A 20,511-nucleotide genomic window follows, 5' to 3' on the forward strand; every position below is an offset into this window, starting at 1 on the left:
CTTTTAAAATAACTTTGGGCCCATGTATTTATATTCTGAAATCAAATATGCATAACATTGCAGAGAAAATAAGCTAATAAGTAAGATTATCCTGAGAACTCATTTCTTTCACCTGGCAGTGGGAAGTCAAATCCTGCAGCACGCCAGTACTGGAGTGATTTTGAGATCTGGTGGATGACGTCAGGTGTGGCTAAGAATAACCGTGTACCCACATGGAGACAGTTGCGGTAGCGTCCTGGATGCACTAGCATTTACGGCTGGCTGCCCAGGTCTCACTCCTGTGCATCTAGCTTATGATAGGCATTGTGTAACTACTTATTTGAACTGAGTTCAATCAAGCATCATATAAGACAGTGTAGGCGACAGCTAGAACTGGAGGAGGAGGATGGTCAGAGTGAGAAGGGATAGAGAGTATTAGTAAGAGGAAGGAGGAGGTTCGGCTCTAGAGGAAAAATCAGAATTTAGTCTGGAGAAGAAGGGAATGTGGAATAGAGAGGGAGATTAGGTGGGGAGAAAAGGCGGAAGACAGAGGGAATCTTCCCTGAAACATGAATTTGGAAGGAAGTTGAGGTGGATTTTACCCAGCTGATAAGAAAACTTCTTTTTTTCTGGCTGTATCAGCTAGATAAGATTTCCCCAGAATATTTTTTGGTGCCTTTAAACTTCTTTTAAAAGTACTTTTGAGCCAGGCTCGGTGGCTCAGCCTGTAATCCCGCGCCTTTGGGAGGTTGAGGTGAGTGGATTGCCTGAGCCCGTGGGTTCAAGACCCGCCTGGGCAGCGAGACCTCATCTCTACAATAAATCAAAAAATCAACCGGGCATGGTAGCGCATGCCTGTAATTCCAGCTACTTGGAAGGCTGAGGCGGAAGGATCGCCGGAGCCCAGCAGGTCGAGGTTGCGGTGGCTGGAAGCTGCCACTGCACTCCAGTCTGGGCGACAGAGTGAAACTCCAACTCAAGAAAAAGAAAAAAGTACTTTTGCATATGGCCTCTCTTTGTTGCTGTACAAAACTCTGTAAAATAGGGAACATATATTATTTTCTCTCACTTTACATAAAGAAATTAAAAACCTATTTGCTCAAGGTCAAGTGTGGAATTAGAAGTTTCCTGACGTACCCAGTCTCACCTCAGTAATAGATGAGATCCCTTACCCCCAGAGCTGGGTTCAGGGACCCACTCTCAATAAGACATTAATTATGTTTCCCGTTTGGGCATTGTGAGGAGCTGATTCTAGGCACTGCAGAAGTGGACTGCAGCCGGGTTCTCTGGGGTCCTGTCTGAGATACCCCAGAATCATGTTTGGCCACATGCAGGGTGAGGGGTGGTGCTGGGAGAGTCCAGGGTTGGAGGGAGAGCAGAGTGCCTACTGTCCTACCTGGGTGATGTCCTATCTACTCCTGTTGCAACTGATGCCACCCAGAGCACCAGAGCTGGATGATCTGTCCATATCAGAGTAGGGGGCCTTGAAATAGGGACTCCTAAGACCAACTCATGTTTGAAGCAGCATACCATAATAACCAAGAGGCTCAGGCTTGACTCTGCCATTAATTAACTGTGTGACCTTAGGCAAATTATTTAAATTCTATTCCTGCAGTCATAAAATGGGGATGATAATTTGGAGGACTAAGTGTTCAACACATGATACTTGAATTTAGTACATACTCAAAAATTGTTAGCTGTTTGTTGAAATTTTAAAATATGAATTTATTGCTAATCTGGGAACATTGTGAGAATTTTATCAAAGTGGGATAAGATTTAATATTTGCATTTTTAAAAGCATGAAAGAATGCTAGGGAATAATCCAGGTACACCAATGTGAGAGTTCTAAGGTGAAGCACAGGTGCATGCATATTTCATGTGAAACTGTCCTGGTCTTATGAGTGGATAGTTTTTTTTTTTTTTTTTTTTTATTTTTAATTTTATTTTTTAGTATGGACTGTGGGTCACATCCATTGAGTTATTTTGGGGTAAAGAGAATGACTGCCTTCACTATTAAGGCTTGAACTTATAAAACATGGCTTGCTCCGCAAGGCTTTATTGTTTAGTCTTTTGCTTTTTAGTATTTATCTCTAGGTAACCCTAGATCCGGCCAGGGGCTTGAGTCGTATAATGATGTCAGCATCCAGTCTTTGAGACACATCTGCCATGTACATCCACCCTTTCAGACTGCCCCGACAACCACTTTGCTCTCTGTGCTCCCTGGAGGTTCTCACAGCTAGCTAAGTCATTTCGACTCACATCCTCAGGAGTAGAAGCAGAAACAGTGTTTGGGTGAGACTCTTCAATTTGGGAGGGGAATATTTTTCCTTGATTCATACAGGAAATATTTTAATAGTAATAAATGATGCAAGATCAAAGATTTCAATACTTTGTAGGTTTTGCTTCTCTATGTTTAGTCTATGTTTTCTTCATTTGTAAAATACAGATTTTTCACTTGTTTCTGTTTAGGAATAGAGAGACTATAAATCTGAACATTTTCTGTGATGAAGATTCCATTCCATTTCAAGGGTAATATTTTGCTTTCCAGTTTAATAGCTGTGGGGTTAGGGGAATGTGGCACTCCTTAGCCACCAGCACCTTGGGTGATGGAGAGAAGACTGTACCCACAGAGGGTCAGAGTTTCCTGCCCTGGGCCCTCTTGGAAATCAAGGAACAAGTTCAGTGGGCTGGAGAAGTTTCCTGAAGTATACCAACAAAACCCCTCACTGAGGAGAGATCAAGTGTTGCTATGACCCTTTCCTTTTGAAAGTTGTTCCCAGTTCTTCCTCTCAGAGATGGGAGTGACTGTCACATTGTCGCAGCATCTTTCAGAAGCATTTGTTAAGAATGTTTGTGGTTTTACTATATGACTTCTGCATTAAGGTGCCCTGGGCAAATGAACAGTTTCCAGCTCATCGCTAGTTTTGGAGCCACAGTCACGTTTGTGCCGTGGACCGCATCTCCTTTTATCTTCTTAGGCTGCACTTGACATAGCATTTTATGTAGACCAGGCATTGAGTACATATTTGAAGTGTTACTAGAAGAAAACAAAAGTTTGTAACTTTTGATTCATGAAGCTCATAGAGGTCTTTTAATGTCAGTCTCACTGTTTCCTAAATTACAAAACAAGGCTGTAAAAGTTAGTGATTTGTCTACTGTCCTGCAAAGCCAAGCATGGGTCGGATGCTGAATGTGGACTGAGATTCTGTGTTTTGTCTTTACTGCAGTTTCTGTGGTTGCTGTATGGACTATTCATGGTGTTGCAGCAGTCAGTGCGGGTTGAGCAGCCCTCATCTGAAATCTGAAATGCTCCATAATCCATAACTTTATGGACGCCAACACAAAGCTCAAAGATAGTAGTCATTGGAGCATTTTGTATTTTGTATGTTCAGATTTAGTATGCTCAGCTCCAGGAGGTAAACATATGATGCAATTATTCCAAAATCTAAACAATCTGAAGCTGGAAGTGCTTCTAGCCCCAAGTGTTTCAAATAAGGGACGCTCCACCTGAGCTGTGTGACCCATGTTATCAGGGCAAAGCATGGTTGAACTTTCTAGAGAAGGTAACATTCTGAAAGATTTTACACCTGTGATTCTTAGAGGCAAGAACAAACACACCTGTGATGCAGCAGATGAGGTGCATGTTAAAACAGGAGCATTGTAGCACTGAAATACATCATATCTAACTTTTACTTATTTTTTTGTATTTTTTTCATAACCTGTATCGTATATTATTACAGGCTTAATTGTGAACCCCTCTTGATGAGTGGGCCTTTAAAATGGAAAATTTACCCTATTTTCATGAGCATTCTTTAACCTTTCACATGATCTCACACCTTCCGTGGCCTCTTCAGCTACATGATCTTTAAAGTGGTGGAGTAGAGATTGTGGATGCATGCTGTCCTGGGCAGTACAAGATGGGACAAGATTTGCCATGATAAAGTATCTGTTTCTTTACCTTTGTTAAATGAAATCATATATAAGTAGCACAGGATTCTCAGAAATACTATATATAAAACTGTCCCGTGTTAGTAACTCGTTTTAAAATCTCTAAGCTTGATCCTGTAAACTCTTGACCTCCCACTAAACCCATACAGGCAAACTTAAAAACAGAAGTAGAACAATGTTAATATTCTAAGATAAATATTGAATTTAATTATGTATTTGTAAGTAATCATTTCTAATATTTATGTATTAACTTTTAGGTCACATTCCAACAAGTAATCAATAAATCTTTCCCCCCATTCCATTGTATAAGACAACATTTTAAAAATAATATAATGGAATTATAAAAGTAACATCATTGGAATAATTTTCAGGAGAGTGTCTCCTGGCACTGGCTAGGAAAGGAGAGAAATTAGGGAACAAAAAGAGGTACTAAGTTTTTTGTCATAATATTGCATGTAATATCCTATGATTAAACGAAATATAATTTAAAGTCTACATTACAGACTTTTGGTTTTAAGATCTCTGAAGGAATTGTCGTATACCACAGTGCATCCACACCTGATCCGGTGGGAAACTCCTAGCTGCATCCTTGTTTATCTGTGGGTCTTATACTTTTAATTCCTGTAGGGCTATAGGGAGGCCAGTTATCACTTTACCTGCTTTAATTCTACAAATATTGAAATTCACTTAAATTGTTTTTGTTATTATTTCCTCTGTATTCCTGGCTTATTGTAGAAATTGAAAAGGAAATAATGCCAATACTCAATCTTTTAGGTGCTTCACCACTGAAGGTAATCTTATTTTGCTGAGTTAACTGTGTACTTACTTTGTGCTGTAAGGCCTACAGAATGTTTTCTCCTAGCTGAGAAAACCGAGATTCAGACTTAGTGGATTTTTGAAGGTCAAAACAAAGGGTCCAGGTTCAATTTACTGAGTTTTATCGTACCCTTACCACACTTACCTGCCTTTGCAGTATGTGTGCGTTCTAAGCATTTATGCAAGCTAACTGTGGTATTGATGATATTGTTAATAATACACTTGTTATGTGTCAGGTGCTCTGCTTATGTTAATAAGTCTATCTTCACAACAACCACGTTTCACAGAGGAGGAGGCTGTGTTTGACGGTTTCTGTACCTGCTCCAGGGCTCTCAGGCTGCTGACCACCCGGGGCCTTCTGCCGTGTCCTCCTCCAACCCCTGTTCCTTATCACTCATCCCTCCTACCTTCGGCTTCCTTAGGGTGGGAAATGTGGAGTAAAAAGCAATTATCTTGACCATCATAGCTGCCTTCCCTTGATTCTTTAGACATATGCTTCCCTGGTTTCCAAGTCCTTGTGTCTGCTCACTGCTGATGGGTGGACGGAGGGCGGTCAGAGCTGTGTGTTTTTTAAGGAGCAGAATTTCTTCCCACAATCCATTCTGCTTTAGCCTCCCATTGTTCTGGAATAGGAGGAAGAAAGAGGAGTTAGAATGGATTATTTTATTTTCAGAATTACTAAACTACTTTGATATTTTTGCAGGGGAAAATAGAATTTTTAAGAAAATATATTTGTTTGACTAATGTAATTTAATAGTCAGGGTATTGGTCTGTGAGTTGGAAAACAGAATTATCTTTAAAAAATTAATGAACCACTTTATTCTTTAACTATTAAATTTAACAGTTATTAATTAAATATTAGAAACGATTACTTTCAAATATATAGCATTTGCTGTTTCTATTCTTCATGGGAAAATTGTGCAAAGTATTATAATTACTCCAATTAAGTGTTTTAAGCTATATAAACAGCCAGTTATAAGAATGACAGTTTTGAAGTTACTGTTTTAAAGTTATTTTGTCCTGCTAGAAGGATCTTGTTAAGCATTTCTGAAAGGTAGCTGTGGTTGCTTGTAGGGCCTCGCCTGACTTTAAGTGCTTCAAAGAAATATCTGTCCTGAAGAACAGTTTTATATAAAGAATAATATGTCTTCTGCTTTTGGGATTGTGACTTCTCACATTGGTGTTATATGACTTTCTTAATGTTGCCATAATTACTTTCTAGTGTATTTTGGGATCTCTACTGTGCAGCTCCAGAGAGACGGGAGACATGTGAACACTCCAGCGAGGCCAAGGCCTTCCATGATTACGTAAGTTAACGTGCAGTCCTGCAGGGTTGTGTTGTCAGTTTTCTTTTAACCGCGGCTTTTGAAAAACACATTGGGTCATCTGGTCTTTTGTTTTGGTTCTTAAGAAATTGGGTGTTCTTTTTTTCCTTGAAAAATAGACTCATAATCTTAAATGTAAAATAGACTCATAATCTTAAATGTGAAATAGAAAAGGCTTCAGTCCTGTTGACGCTCAGGATGAAGGTTGAGGACTGAAGCATTAAAAGTACTTCTTAGCCTTAATCATGTCTGATTTGTGAAATTTCAGACTTAGAAAAATTATTCTGCAAAAAGGCCATCATAAGATTTCTGTGAAAGATAAGCTCCTATCTTGCATAGAAGGTTTCTAAATATAGACATATTTTCTTCTATTTTTGTAATTTTTGATTATATATCATAAGGCTAAATAACTCCTCTACTAAATTCAGTTCATCAAATACAATTTATTACAGATTAAAGGAAATATCAGTCAAGATAGTAGACGATTCTGTGCAAAACTGAAAATGTTAGAAAATCTTAGAGAGCTGACAGTAGAACTGTAGAAAAACAAAAAAGATTTTAATATAGAAAAACTACACATAAAAATGAGGAGGACACTGTGTGTGCAGAGCTGACTGCAAAGGAAGGACAAACTGAATTTGGGTAGAGGAAATCCAGATTTCACGGTTGGGAGTGGAATTGGGGCTGGAGCCGAGGAAATACCTGATGACAAGTCTTTAAAACTCAGCCAGCAGGTACTTATTGAGTTGGTGGAGGGCATCATTCTGCCCAAAAGCCCTAACAAACAGACCAGGGCCCAAAGAGCACACAGCTGTGTTCTTCCAGGGGAAGTAACTCAGCCTTAGACTGAAATGGTCAGAAGCATTGTATCCCAAATAACATGAGGAAGAGGAGCAGACTTAGGAAAAGTGAGGATCAGGACCTGGCAGGGCCAGGCGAGCCTTTACTATGTACTGACCCTGTTCCAGCGGTGCCACCGTGGTGACCTCACTGGTGCTGAGTGTGTCCCAGAGCTTAGTGTGTCCCAGACAATGACACCGAGGACAAGCTGAGAGAACAGGATACCACCCTACACAGAAACAAGCAGAGGAAAGGCAGAGAAGACTGGCCTAGGATTTAGCATGTATCAAAACCATGCCGCTTTCCTTTCTCTCACCCCTGGGTGATGGCCAAAGGAAAAATGAGACCCCACCAGAAAGAGCATGGGAAATCGGGAGCGTGAGAGAGTGGGTTTCGTTTCATCTGCTCTCTGTGAGAGTCGCGCCTGGATTTGGGCTGTCAGTTATGGCATAAGTTTCCTAACATGCCCACTCATTTTGACAACTGGATGGCACTAGTGTGCCAGTGTTCCATTCTTACAGGAGATGTGGTATTTGGCAGTCTACATTTTAAGAAATTAATTCTGTAAATTCTTTTCCAGAATCCCATTGTATAGAAAGATGTACCCTACTGTTGATGGAGATCTTATGGGGAATAGTGACCTAATCCAACAGCTCTTTCTTGAAGCATCAGATAAATCATCCTTGCTGTCATAGTCACATTCATCCTTATCATCTCACATTCACAAGACATTTGTAAAATTTCAAAGTATTCACACTTACTAGCTTTAGAAATCCACTCAAATAGTTTAAGGTTTTTGAAAATGAGCATTGACCAGAGACAGGAGTGAAGTTAAAGTAGATTTTAAACCATTACCATAAAATTGGATCCTGAGAAAATGTAGCTTAGAAAAAAATTCAGTATTTGGGTTTTAAAATTCGTCATGAATATTAGCAGTTTTATAAGATGTTTAATTTTACTTAAATATTAGCTCTGAGAGATCTGATTTGTTCTTAATGGCATGTTTATCATGTCTTTGAGCTGTTTCTTGGTGACATATCTCCATTGTTTTAAATATTGGAGATTGATGAAAAGATGTTTGCCTTACATAATTTTATATTCTAATTGGGTTTAAAACCTATATTTGTTTTATGTAACATTTTAATGGTAATTTTCCTGAGTTGGATTTCCTGAATTCTTAATAGTGACAATTTCTGAAATAACCAACTTAATTTTCATCCAATACGTAATATAAAGGTTTGAAAGATTTGGGGAAGAAAATGAAAAACATGGGAGCAAACAATAAGATTTTGGTAAAATTATATAATGTTATGTTAGAGTTTTTGACAGAATCATTAGGGTTCCTTATAGAATCATTTCTAAAATGGTAATATGTTTACCTACTGAATTTAAAATAGTTCTCAAAGAATCATTCTGAAAAAAATTTTCATTAATAGTGTCATTGTTCATGTAAAACATTGCATGTTCTGATATGTTTAAAAAATAGTCTTGTTACTTTATAGTTACCCCCTTGTCTATAAGATTAAATGGATAATGACAGATAAACCACTTTTAAAAAGAAATACCAGAGGCATGGCTAGGCAAATAATGAGTAATTCTATTAATTAAAGTTAGGCTAAAATGAAGTGACTGTCTTTTGAAGTTGGGATGATGCATGATCTTTATTTTTGTCTGTATATGTCACTGTATTTGGCAAACATCTATAATTGCTAATTATTTCATATTCAGGAAACTTACTTTTAAAAAGTAAATTTTTACTTTTTAAAAATTTTACCTTTCAGTGAGTTTTGATCTCTCTTCTGAAATTAGAAAATAAAAAGTTAGCAAAATAAAATTTAATTTTACCATGTTTCATGCATAGGCTCTTAGCATTTCTCATGAAAGACATCTGTTGTTTTTGTATGGCACATATTGAGAGACATCTATCAACTCAATGGTTGTAATGTTGAACCATTCTAGAATTTATTTTTAGCCACTTTCCTGAGGTGTGATTGACATACAAAAAACTGTAGATGTGTAACATTTACAGCTCGATGTGTTTGGAGATAAGTATCCACTGATGAAACCGTCAGCATGATCAATGCTGTAAACTTATCCATCACCTCCAGAAGTTTCCTCCCCTGCCTCTTGGTTTCGTTTTTCCCTTTCTGTGGTAAGAGCCTTAACATAAGATATGTCCTCTTGGCAAAATTTTAAGTGTACAATATCGTATTGTTAATTGTGTTTCCTATGTGGTGCAGTGATCTCCAGAACTTACTTATCCTGCATGACTGGAACTTGGTCCCTTTTGACAACACCCTGCCATTTTTACCTCCGTGTAGCTCCTGGCAGCCACCTTTCTTCTTTTTGCCTCCATGAATGTGACTTTTTTGGGTTCCACATATACTTGAAACCATGCAGTATTTGTCCTTCTTCACCTGGCTTTCGCACTTAGCATAATGTCCTCCAAGTTTATACTGTCACAGTGGTGGGATTTTCTTCTTTTTTGTGACTGAACAGTGTTCCCTGGTGTATCTTTGCCATGTCTTTTTTTTTGAGTTGGAGTCTCACTCTGTTGCCCAGACTGGAGTGCAGTGGCCGCTCCCGGCCACCGCAGCCTCGACCTCCTGGGCTCCGGAGATCCTTCCGCCTCAGCCTTCCGAGTAGCCGGAATTACAGGCGTGCGCTACCACGCCTGGCTAATTTTTTGATTTTATTGTAGAGATGAGGTCTCGCCTGCCCAGGCGGGTCTCGAACCCGCGAGCTCAGGCAATCCACTCACCTCAGCCTCCCAAAGGCGCGGGATTACAGGCTGAGCCACCGAGCCTGGCTGCCATGTCTTTTTTTAACCATTCGTCCATTGGTAGTCCCATAGGTTGATTCCATATTTTGGCTATTTTGAACAAAGCTGCAATAAACAGGGGTGTGCAGATATTTCTTGGAGATTCAATTTCTTTGGTTATATAGTTAGCCCAGAAGTGGGATTGGTGGATCAAATGGTAATTCTATTTTTAATTTTTTGAGGAACATCTATAATGTTTTCCATGGTAGCGGTACCAATTTACATGCCTGCCAGTAGTGTACAAGGGCTCCCTTTCCTCAACATCTTCATCAAAACTTCTTGTCCTTCATTCTAAAAATTTTAATAAGTTTTTGGAATTATTCTTTCAGGAACCTTTTTGGCTTTTAATTTTAGTTTTCTTTAAATCATTACCTGTTAGAATTTGGATTTTATCACTTTACTATTTTATTTGCCAAAGGATTATGGATGCACTGTAATTAGTATATTGTTCTTGAGATAGCAACCTGGTTCATATTTATTATGAAAAAAGAGAAAACATTTAATATGAATGATAGCTTGATCTTCTTGCATTTATATTTTGAAATATAGAAACTTAAATATTTAGCCTCTGTACACAATACTTAATGTAAAACAAAAAACACACTTAGAAACTAGAAACATATCAATGGTTAATAGTATGTAGGGATGTACTTTTGAATGACAGAGCTGAGAAATTCACAGGAAGTGATGACTCAGCAAGTCAGGAGAATTGTTCCCTTGGAGGGTGGAGGAAGCCTTGATTGGGTTGCCCTTGCATGGCACCCCTGGGGGATGGGGGGTAGGAGTTCTCTTTCCTTGACCATGGTGGTAGTTACAAGTGCTCTTGCTGTGTAATGTTTTGCAATGCCAGGCATTTACTTTGTACAGCTTTATATATATTTTTTTTATTTTAAAATAACAAGATTTTAAAAATATAGTTAAGATAATTAACGTTGGAGGAATGATATGCACAGTAGTTTCTAATGTGTTCCGGGCATTTGCTACGGTTCATACTTGAAAAGTGACCAAAAGTGTAGAGATGATCTCCAAACACATCTGGGTCTGTTCCTGTTTGACTGTGACACACCCTATGAAACATGTCTACCTGTGGAGTTTCAAGAGGGGAGTGGAGAACCAGGTCAGAAATATTGGGGAAACTTTAATAACTAGAAGTTTGTTTTAAGAGAATAATAGAGATTTTACTTTAGAGCAATTATATTGCCACATGGCTGGGAGATATCTAGCTTGACCCTGTTATTTTTATTCTGTGTTAAGACCAATTTCATCTGAGCTATAAAATTATTACTACATATTTTTGTTAAAAATGCAACCATTGTATCAAATGATTAAAAATAATACCTACTAACTTATAAAGCTTATTGGATTTTTGTTTTCTTCCCATTATGTGTATTTTTTATTTTACTTTGAAATAACAAGCAATAATTGTATCTAGGGTTAACTAATGTTTACTGTATTTTTTCTGCTACAACTTAACATAGCATTTTTTTAAACAATTTTTTTCTTCATTTATTTTCAAAATACTTAGGAAAAGTATCTGTATGTGGAGGGGCAAAACCAAACCTGATTATATTTATAAAATATTGTATATTTTTTCTTATGTGCTTAATTTCAGTCACCTTCAAAGTACTGTCTGTTTGATGCAATACACCTGTCAAGATGCTTTTTTCACTGCTCAAAACAGTTTTTTGAACTCTACAATTTTGATGCCTTTTACTGCTACTGCTGGTTTTTGTTTCAACTCTTCCTCATCGGCAAAATGTTTCCCTTTGAGGACCAACAAAATGTTGCTTGGGGCGAGATCTCATCAATGGCGAGGGTGGGGCACAGGGGTCATGCCATTTTTGGTCAAAAACTGCTGAACACTCAACGTGGTGTGGGCAGGTGCACTTGTAAATCACTCATTGTGAAATGGGCAAACTCACTGAAAGAATCGCCCCCTGCCCCCAAAAGAAAACAATTCACTGAGGCTGAATGCAGCCTCTCACAACACTAGCTGGTACACTGATGCCAATGGGTTCCTAGAACACTTACCTTGCTGGGGAAGCCTGTATTACAAGGGGCCCGCCCTCCAAAAATAATTCCATTTTCTTGGGTACCCCCTCGTATATTGTTAAACTATTAATTAAAAGGAAATACAGTGATTGCAATTTTAGTTGCTTAGTGTGAGTGAAAGATTTTTTAATTATCCTAAGGCAAATTTAGAACCAAAATATATTATTGCTTTAATGTGATGGTAATGAAATCAAATGATTTGATCTTTGAGAGCAGAGAATTGGGTTTGTTTTTCCCTAGGATCTGTCAAATAATAGATACTCAATAAATATTAACAGAATGTAGTTGTCTATTAGTTGAGAAACTGGAAATGTTTCGAATCTGTCATTCAGATAAAGTGATAGACTTGAATCATAATTGCTAACAAAAAGTGGCTGACTTTTGTATTCTTGCCTAAGAGAGTATTTGTAACTTCTAGAAAGGATTATGCTACTGTCTGTAGTAATGGGATGCTTTTAAAAAGTGATATGTAAGCATTTGTGATATTGTGTAAATAAAATAATATGAGATAAAGGTTTTCATAGACACTTCATGAACGTTTTCGAGATAGTTATTTATTATTTCAGGAGCCTGTGTTTATAGAAAATACCTCAGAGCGATAATGCTCCCTTGGCTGTGATCTTGTAACGTCTGCATATACCTCATGTCACCACTCCAGCATATGAGATGTTTTCTGTGTGTGTTCTTAATGTCCCTGTGTATTAGCGTTGTAAGGAGATGTTTTCCCTGATAATTTGTGAGTCCCTGCAGAGAACAGGTTTTGTCTTGTTTTCTTTTTTTTTCTTTCAGTTTTTATGGTTTTATTTAAACACAAAACGTGCACAAGCTGTCTATTCATTTTCTTCACTGCGCAACCTGGCATTAGGATTGGTGACTCTGATGGCCAGCTGGGCTGCTCTTTCTACAATGGCTTTGCGGTTCTTGGAGGAAACATTGTGAGCAATCTCAGCACAATAAGATTTGTTGCACATCAGCAGCACTTCCATTTCCTTGACATTGTGGACCAGGAACTTCCAGAAGCCACCAGGCAGCATGTGCTTTGTTTTCTTGTTGCTCCCGTAACCAATGTTGGGCATCAAGATCTGGCCCTTGAATCCAATACCTCTGGACTTCTGCCAGTTACGCTTAATCTTGACATATTGGTCTGACTGGTGCCGGATGAACTTCTTGGTCCTCTTTTTGACGATCTTGGGTTTCACCAGGGGTCTGAGGGCAGCCATGATGCTGGGTAGGAGATGGCTGCCACCTCGGTAGGCAACGCCCTTGTATGTCTTCTTTATCCCCTGTGCCTAGCACAGTGCCTGGCATGAGATGTTCAAATATACATCTGGCATTCTTATAAATGAATAGTTAGATAAAATATTATCCAATAAGTATGTGTCATTTTAAATACAGCTAGTTATTTAACAGCAAGGAATTCATTTAATACTATTTTTGTTCCCTTTGTTTCAATACAAATTTAGATAAGACAACAACTTGTAAAGACATACAAGGGAGTCAAAGCAGGTGGCAGAGCTTTGTGTCTTGGGAGGCCTGGCACTGGGAGCCATTGCAGTGAACAAGGTAGATACAGTTCCTGTTCTCTTGGGCTTGCCATCTGGCAAAAGACCTTTCTCCAAGAAGTTTGAAATATCAAATAGTAAAATGCAGGTACAGATACAGTGTGGTCTTATATTGTTGGGCCAGTCAAAATTTGTAGATACATAAGAATATGGTGAGTGAGCAAAAGTACACATAGCTTTTGATGTGTGCTTAGGCTTTGGCATATGGTTGGCATTTAGTATATGTGTACTTGAATGGTGTTTCACTGCCTATGACTTTCCTAGACTGTCCAGGTAAACTAATGTTCTTAAAAGATTGGGAGCAAATGAAATTAAGTTACATTTGAGATCCATTCGGATGCCAGAAATCTTTGTGGGTATGCGTTAGTGCTCTCTGTCACATGTAGGCTGCGGTCCACTCCACAGCAGGACGTTGTGAGACCCAGTTTTAGCCCCTTTGTCTGCCATATTGTTTCATTTCCTGTGGGATCTGGGCTGATTTTTGTGTGTGTGTGTGTGCTGTATATAAACTTTATAGACCACCGTGTGTTCTTCATAGCGTGAGGTAGGCTGTTTTTTATTGTTTTGCTGTGTTAGCTTTTGTGCAGGCTGGCTGTTCTGGAGGCACCCCTACCTATTACCTGATTAGGTGGCTACTCCTGGTTGATCATCTGGCCTGCAGTTGCATCTGCGTGGCTTCTGGGACTAACTGTGGTTGATATCTTTCCTATTTCTTTTGAGCTGGGATTTCCTGTGAGGCAATGTGTTACTTTAGTCCTCCTCTGGTTAACGTGTGTGAAGAGGCCTGAGCAAGGAAGCTGTGGAGCACATGGAAGAGGAGCCTATTTTCCTGAGATGCCCTCACAGCGTTTTCCACAGTGTCAACATCACTATGGATTTGTGATATCCACACAGAAACACGTGAAGAAACTGATGTGGAAAAGAGATAAAGACAGAACATGAAGACTTTGTTTACAATTTATTTTATTGAGAAGAGTAATATTTTGTTAAGTGTGTATTTTAAAGGAACATCTTAAGACTCTTTTTCTTACTTACACATATCTTTTTAAATTAAAGTCTAATTTCTGGGGAATGTGAAGAGATGATTATGGAAAGACCTTTGCCCTTTACTGCTTTTGAAGCTGATGTTGCACTGTCTGTGATTGTGCTGCCAAAATTAAATTTAAGAACATGATACTCTTTCAAAAATAGCATGCATTTAAAAATTGATATTAGATAGGTAAAATTTATAATTTAGAAATCATATAAAATGAGTTATTTAAGATAAAAAGTAGGAACACATTTCAGTACCTTAGATTTGTAGAGTCATTTTTTTGTAGCCACTTTGTTTACATTTTACTTTTTATACAGCTTTATTTGAAATGATTATATTTGGGGCAACTTAGAAAAGTGAAGATCTCTCCTATATTCACCCTTTGGTTTGAGGGAAATAGACTAAAAATTATTAGCAGAATTCATCTTTCACTTACCCTAAACTGTAGATTTCAATTATTGTGCTTTTTTGTTTTTGATGAGGCTTGGTACAAAGAATAGTAAGGGGTTCATATATCTTTTTTTAAAAAATAAATGCCTTGGAATTTTAAGTTCTGTGTCCTTGACAGAATATATATATGAGTTAAAACAGTAGTTACTTGACCAAGAAATAATGAATAGAGCTATAGAGATGTGACTATTTTGTACTAACAAGAATGGGATATTTGTTTTCAGACTTCATGAAATGTTTATGTATTTGATTGCATTTATGTTTGGTATTGAATTTCTTTTATTCTACATATATTTTTCCTGATACTTTCCCTTGTCTCCTAGGTTTAAAATCACAAACTGTTCCTATAAGACAAGGAATTATTCACAGACAACCACAGTAAATAGATATTATCAGTTCCCTAAGATCAGGTGCTAAATTTTAAATCTTTTAACTCTCTAAAAAGAAAGTTCAGAATATCTTGGGAAAAAAAAAGGTACAGATATATTTTAAAATATATTTTAAGATATATTTTAAGCTTTAAAGGTTTTCTTATCAAAGTTAAACTTAACCTTAACATGTATGTGATTTATTTGTTAAAATATCTAAGTTGTTAAAGAATAAAAGTGTATAGCTATCAGCAGATATAACTATGTTGTGAAGAGAATTAGTCTTGAGGGGAGGGATTTGGGTAGACATAGTTTAGGATCCTTCTTCTGTGAGTTTTTTGTTAGGATGAGGTTATGATAGGTACAAAGATTTATCAGCATTTCTCCCCTTAGGGGTTCGTAATCTATTTGGAGAGGTAGATGAACTGTATATCCAGTTAGTTGCTATGTGTCATACAGATGATAACCCCTGTACCCTATGAGTTTAGACACTGGGTGTGCTTTGGAATGAGGCCTAGGATTTGAGTAAGAAGGGAAGGACTGGGAAGGTGTATCAGAGAAACTGACTGAAGTTGGAAAACTTTGGGTTTTTGGGGAACAGTAAGCAGAACTCTTTGTCCAGAGTGGAGAAGTCAAACATAGGATTAAAACTTGGCTAACAGATGGTGGGATTTTAAAACTATAAGGAGGCTGAAATCACCCCCACTCCCCTCTGAAAAGTGACTTCATGCTGATTCCCTGAACTCTGGAGCACAGTGGAAGACTGTAGATGGGGCCTAGGGATGAGAAGGGAGGGAACACCCTACCACGGTTCCTGATTTCCTACTGTTTTAACCAAAGCAAGTCAGTTCTCCCCATCCAAATTCTTTCTATTTTCTCTTTCTGATTAAGTCAAATCTCCACATAACCTAGGATTTTCCAGGCCACAGATGAATCTTCTCGTTATATTCTTTGCTCATCTTCTTTCCCTCTAGTGAGTCGGGGCATGGCAAGTGACATGGAAAATAGTGAATGAAAGTGAAGAAGAAAAGAGATTGGCTGTAAAGATGAGGAAGAGATAAAAATTAAAAATGTGTTGTTACCATGACAGATGAACGAAGACTTGTGATGCCATGAGCAGAAATCTGAAGTCTGGGAGAAAGTCCATGGAGAAAGTGGGTTAAGGTCTAGGGTTAAATGAACAAGGCAGCGAAGGTAGAGTAAAAATTGAGGCCTGAGATAGAAACTTGTCAAAATGGGTACATGGTGTATTGTATGATGGTAAGGTTTGGGCTCCTATTAAGTTCGTCAGTCAAATGGTGAGCATGGTGCCCAATAGGAAGTTTTTTGCCCTCTCCCCCTCCTCCCCGTTAGGAGTCCCCAGTGTCTGTTGTTCCGTCTTTATGCCTGTGTGTACCCCATGTTTAGCTCCCGCTTGTAAGTGAGAACATACAATACTTTGGTTTTATTTCTGCGTAATTCACTTAGAACAGTGGCCTCCAGCTGCATCCACATTGCTGCAAAGGACACGATTTCATTCTTTCTTATGACTGTGTAGTATTCCATGGTGTATATGTCCGCATTTTCTTTACTCCATCCATCTAGTGCTCTGAATGAATATTTGGATTTAGTTTCTAGTGCCAGTGAGGTTTTAATAGCAGGTGTTACTTAAGAAACTTTTCTGCCTTTTAATACTAGTTTCCTTCAGGATTCTTAGCCAAACTAGACTTTCCTTTGTCAAAATTGTGCATCCAGTGGGATAAATTTCTCTTTCTTATCTGAGAGATGTCCATTTCCAGAATAAAAATGATTGATACCCTTGCTCAGGAATGTGCCTGCTGGGACGGATTTCCCAGATATGCTCTGCATCAGTTTCAGCATCTCCCCCTCCTTCATTTACATTCCATTAAACAGAACCAACTTTAACAGTTTCCACCAGTGGGAAAGTCAGGCTTTCCTCTGCTATCTCATCTGCTTTTGCAAATTCACTAGTCATTCAGGGTGAAAACTAAGTTATGCCTCTTTGTTGAGGACTTTTCTAACTATCAAACCCTAGTAAATTATCCACTTTATTCACTGAAATTATGAGACTGACTCTGGGTGCTCTAACTGATTTGCTTTTCATCCAGACTACTAAGGTAAAATATTTCCCCTCTTTTTTTTAATTTTTATTTTTTTAGCTTTCACTTAACTAAAGTAATTGCAAGGCTGAATTGAAACAAACAAAAATTATCTTAGTGATTTTTTTGAAGTAAAAAAAATGCCAGTAGAACTTTTTCCTTAGGAAGTTTAAGAACTGACAATGATATAAAGTAGTTCAGGTGTACATATAGTCCTCATGGTTGTTAAACCCATCTAGCGCCCATCAGCACCCGTCTGACACCCATCAGCAACCATCTAGGGCCCATCAGCACCCGTCAGTGCCTGCCTGGTATCCATCAGTACCTTTCTAGTGCCCTTGAGCACCCATGTCTAGTGCCTGTCAGTGTCCATCAGTGCCCATCTGCTCCTGTCTAGCACCTGTCAATGCCTGTCTAGTACCCATTTAGCACCCATCAGACCGATCTAGTGCCCATCTAACGTCTGTCTAGTGCTCATCAGCACCCATCTAGTGACCATCTAGCTCCCATCAGCACCCATCTAGCACCCATCAGCATCCATCTAGCACATGCCAGCACCTGTCAAGTGCCCATCTAGCACCTGTCAGTGCCTGTCTAGTGCCCATTAGCACCCATCTAGTGCCTGTCAGCATCTGTCTAGGACTTGTCAGCACCCATTAGAGCCCATCTAGGGGCTATCTAGCACCCATCACTGCTTGCCTAGGACCCGTCAGCACCAATCTAGCGCCTGTCTGGTGCCTGTCTAGCACCCATGAGTGCCCATCTAGTGCCCACCAACACCTATCTAGGACCTGTCAGCACACATCACACCCATCAGCGTCTGTCTAGTGCCCTTCAGTGCCTGTTTAGTACCCATCTAGTGCCTGTCAGCAGCTGTCTAGGGCCCATCAGCACCCATCTAGGGCCTGTCAGGTGCCTACCAGTGCCTGTCTAGTGCCTGTCAGTGCCCATCTGGCATCTGCCAGTATCTGTTTAGTGCCTGTCATGCCCATCTAGGGCCCATCAGCACCCACTTAGCGCCCATCATCGCCCATCTAGGGTATGTCAGCACCTGTCTAGTGCCTGTCCAGCACCTTTCCATGCCCTTTAGGGCCCGCCTAGTGCCCATCAGTGGCCCATCTAGGGCCCATCAATGCCCATCTAGTGCCCGTCAGTGCCTGTCTAGGGCCCATCAGTGCCCATTCAGTGCCCATCAGTGCCCATCTAGCACCTGTCAGTGTTCATCTAGGACCCATCTAATGCCCATCAGATCCCATCTAGTGCCCATCAGCACCGTCTAGGGCCTGTCAGTGTCTGTCTAGGGCCCATCCAGCACCTGTCAGCATTCGTCTAGTGCCTGTTGTGCCCGTCTAGGGCCCGTTAATGCCCATCTAGCACCCAACAGTGCCTGGTCAGTGCCTGTCAGTGCCTGCCAATGCCTGTCTGGAATAAAGAGCAGCTGTTGCTGGCCTCACTCATATCAGAAGACCAGAACAGCAAGAAAGGGAGGTGTTGGGGGAACTGGACTGGATTTATTCGAGGAAGAAATGTAAGGCTTTTCTTCGTTGGGCTGCAATTTCTGAAAAACATTTTTGATTTTTTTATTGTGATAATGAAAGTTAATTAAAAATCCAAAAAGAAATAACTTATCGTGTTATTGAATATGAATATTGTAGAGAAAAACATTGTGTGTGTTTTTCCTTGAGTGAAGTTTAAGGAGACAGATCCTGTACTTATTTTCTGCAGTGGTGCTCTCAAGAATAAGAACGTGAGAATTTAGGGCAGGGGAGCAATTAACTGAATCAGAATTAACACAAATTCATAAGGGTAAACAGTAATTCAAGTCAGGGTTTTATTTTTATAGTTTTACTTAAAAAGAGGGAGTTTTAGAAAAAATAATTTGGAGAATCAGTTTTTAAAACTAAGAACACGAAATATGAATTCCACTTAGCAAAATAATTTTTAAAAGATTGTTTCATATAGTGAACAATTGGGAGAAGAGGGGAGAATCAGAGTTAAGATCTTGATCTTTATAAAGGAACATTCTGAAAGGCAAGTTTTAAATTTATGTATTAAACTCATGTTCTAATGAGGAAAAAATGCAGCCCTTTAATTTAAATATATATATATGTAGACATGGAGACTAAATTTGTTAAAAATTCTTTAAATTCCTATCTCATGATTTGATTTTTTTTACTTCTTTCTATTTTTAAATTATTAATATTATTTTTGGCTTACATTTGTCACAGGATACTTTTACACGGAAGGGAAAACATTCTTTAATTAAACTGATCTGGAATATTAAAAGATAAATAAAAAGAAAATTTTTGTCTAATTTGAAAGCTTGGGGGAATTTGCAGTTAACAGATTTCTCAGCTAACATTTCCATTTTCAATGGAAAATACACTGTATCTTATAACATGTTTCATGTTCAGTGGTGTCATTAAAAAATCTGATCCCGCAGTGCCTTAATGTATAAAATATTGACTTTTTAAAGTAGTTAAGGTTTTGTTTTGGATTTTAAATGGAAACATTTAGTTTCAAGGATCTTTTCATATCTACTGTGGCTTTTTACCTCTTCCAAAGATGGCAACACCCCCTCTCAGCCAGTGTGCTCTCCTGCAGCGTGACTATATTGTTCCTGGCAGGAGGTGGAGTCCGGTACGCCTTTCCTGACTGCAGGTGACCTCCATGTCTTCTTGTGATGGGCAGAATATGTGGTGGTGAGGTTGGCAGCTTCTGAGGCCGTGTAGGAGGAAGCTGTACAGCCTCTATCTTGACCTCTTGTGATGCTCCTTCTTGAAACCTTGTCTTTGTTCTGTGATAGGCCTAGTCTTAGTCCTGAGTCAGCAGGGTTAGTGTCCCAGGCATTCATGCCCAGGAGCCAGTCACTCCAGAGAGAGGCCCAGTTGTGCAGATGCTATGGAGTCTGTTGGGACAACCACCACATTGTTTGCTTTCCAAGGTCCTGAGCCAGAGCATCTATAAGCACAGAAGAGGGAGTTATTTTTCTGTCACAAGGTTTGGGGTTGTTGTGCTGCAGTAACTAATCAGAACAGAAGCCAATGTTGGAAGTGGGTGCTGCTGAACAAAACCAAAGGACGTGCTGAGGACCAGGGGACTGCTGGTGATGCCTGGAGGAAACTCACAGAGACGGGAAAGGAAGTGATGGCAATGCTAGCCGGAAATAAGATCTTCGTTGTCTTGTGGTAGAAAATTCAGCAAAACTGTCACCAGGG

At 39.1% G+C, this 20,511-nt stretch overlaps 1 protein-coding gene and 1 pseudogene across 2 annotated transcripts in view; one reads left to right on the forward strand and one right to left on the reverse strand.

Moving 5' to 3' along the window:
• Positions 1-20,511, forward strand: part of SSBP2 (single stranded DNA binding protein 2) — a 200,490-nt gene that overhangs the window by 20,978 nt on the left and 159,001 nt on the right. Inside the window, exon 1 of one of the 2 annotated variants that reach the window (XM_021710440.1) lies at positions 5,963-6,050. The exons of the other annotated variant lie outside the window; for it this stretch is intronic. The gene's annotated coding sequence lies outside the window, so the exon portion shown is untranslated. Of the gene's footprint in view, positions 1-5,962; positions 6,051-20,511 lie in introns of those variants that run through there. 2 annotated transcript variants of the gene reach the window in all.
• On the reverse strand, positions 12,612-13,031 carry LOC103256153 (annotated as a pseudogene).

Source organism: Carlito syrichta, unplaced genomic scaffold (assembly GCF_000164805.1).
Source record: "Carlito syrichta isolate Samal-C Ts95f unplaced genomic scaffold, Tarsius_syrichta-2.0.1 Scaffold288979, whole genome shotgun sequence".
Classification (NCBI taxonomy): domain Eukaryota; kingdom Metazoa; phylum Chordata; class Mammalia; order Primates; family Tarsiidae; genus Carlito; species Carlito syrichta.